The following is a 2,151-nucleotide window of genomic DNA, read 5'->3' on the forward strand; positions in this document are numbered from 1 at the left end:
CCCGTGTTTGGAGGCGGCTGCCCTGGCTGGCACGGTCTCGGCGACACAGAGGCACGGCCAAAGGGGCATAGGGAACAGCGCCGAGGCCTCGCCTCTGGTTTAACAGAGCAGCTGCGCGGAGGCTCCAACAGGTGGCTCCGTGGCGCAATGGATAGCGCATTGGACTTCTAGAGGTTGAAGGCATTCAAAGGTTCCGGGTTCGAGTCCCGGCGGAGTCGCAACCTTTTCTGCTCGCAATTTATTATAAATCCCTGTCATTTCTCTGCTTCCTCTCCTTTTCCTGAACTGTTTAACGTTTCCGGCTGCCTGATCTCTCTCTCCCTCGGCACTCGGCTTCTGCGGCCCGTCTCCCTTACAGCCGATCACGCGGATTCCGCATCACCCCAGCCGCTCGGGTTGCTGTCTCAGGGCCTGGACACAGCCGACCAGGAATCTGATCCAGGAACTGGGAAGAGCAGCCCGGGCGGCGGAGCGAGGCGTCGCGGTCTGTCCTTAAAGGAGATTGCGGGGGAGGCCGTGTCTCGGGTGCTCTGGGGGAGCTGCCCCCAAGCCCGGGGGTGATACTCCCTTGTCGGGAACGCGACTGTGACTGCTATGGAGGGGCGAGGAAGCACCAGAAAACGCATCTACTCCCTTCACTGCGCGGTGCCGGCTGACTGCCCCTCCCGCTCAGAAGGCTTCAAAATTGTCGCCGTAAATCCTTGTGGAATCCTGTCAGAAATACAGATTTCTGGGCGTCATCCCTGGACGGTAATTCAGTCGATCGGAGGCGGGGCCCAGAATCTGTATTTCTGATCAGAATGCCCGCTCCCCTCCCCTAGATTCCTGTGCAGAGGTCCCAGGTCCCCTCCGCCTGTCAGCTCCTCCAGGCAGAGATTACCATCTGGCACCTCTTCTGACAGTGTATACCTTTGCACAAGATTAGGATTCCACCGCATTAAATGCAAGCAAATTAATGAATAAGTGGAATTTTAAAAAATCCATTGCAACAAACTTCATTCATGCAAAAAATACAGAATCCGAAATTGTCAAGAAAGGTACAAGGAAAAGTAAACACCCTTATTGTTCCTGCATCCCAGTCTATAAGCCATTGGTGAAAATAATTTCTTGGAAATACTATTTTCAGATTTTATGCACATGTTAGCATTTTTATATCTATTGTCTTGCTGTGTGTTTATTGATGTCAGTCACTTAGGTGATACACAATCGGCAGTATACTAGCTCTTTTTTTCTCTCTTTTCTCTTTATTTTTTTTTCTTTTTAAATATATTTTTTAATGTTGATAGTATTACAGATATCTCCCATCCCCCCCCCCCTTTCCTCCTCTTCCCAGCCCCTATCCATCCCCTCAGGTCTTCACTACCCTATTGCCTATGTCCATAGGCTATGCTTATAAGTATTTAAGTTCTTTGGTTTATCTCTTCTCGTCCCCCCAACTCCACATTGAGGTATACTTGCTCTTTCTATTAAGGCAGGTACTTCTTCCACTGTACATATGTATCATAGAGATTTAACAGCCCCCAATAGTTTGGCATTTAGGTATCCAATATTTTCCTATTACAAACAATACTTCAGTGAACACCCTTGTTCTTACATTCTTGTACACAAGTGCAAGTATATTCCTAGGAAGTTGAACTGTTGGGTCAAAGGTTTGTTTGTGCATTCTTTGATAAGTATTGCTAAATTGCTCTCATAGAGCCGGTACCATTTTATTCGCACCAGCAATGTGGTTCATTTCCCCACAGCCCACACGTTACCAAAAAAGATTTCTAGTTGTAGTTTCATGTCTTTTATTATGAGTGAAGCTGAGCATCTTTACATACATAGAATAATTTGTATTTCCTTTTTGTGATTTTTCTTGACTTTTGCTATTGCATCATTGGTCATATTAAGGAAGTCAGCCCTTTGTGATTATGTTACAATCTTTTCCAGGTTGTCTTTTGGTTTTGTTTATGGTATTTTATGTTATTTTTTGCCTTATTGACATTCATATATTTGGATTATCAATCTTTTCTTTTATGGCTTTTAGGTCTGGGGTTATACTACCTTCAGATTATTAAATAATTTCATCATATTTTAGTGTTTACAGTTTTATTTTTATATTTAAATCTTTATGTCATCTGGAATGAATTTTTTAATAAGGAGCGAAGT

At 44.7% G+C, this 2,151-nt stretch overlaps 1 non-coding gene across 1 annotated transcript; it reads left to right on the forward strand.

The window, feature by feature from the left end:
- The first annotated feature begins 133 nt into the window (after window positions 1-133).
- TRNAR-UCU lies at window positions 134-218 on the forward strand. Its single transcript is given in 2 exon segments — window positions 134-170; window positions 183-218. It is a non-coding gene; the product is annotated as a tRNA-Arg (tRNA).
- The last annotated feature ends 1,933 nt before the right edge of the window (window positions 219-2,151 follow it).

Source organism: Myotis davidii, unplaced genomic scaffold (genome assembly GCF_000327345.1).
Source record: "Myotis davidii unplaced genomic scaffold, ASM32734v1 scaffold674, whole genome shotgun sequence".
Classification (NCBI taxonomy): Eukaryota; Metazoa; Chordata; class Mammalia; order Chiroptera; family Vespertilionidae; genus Myotis; species Myotis davidii.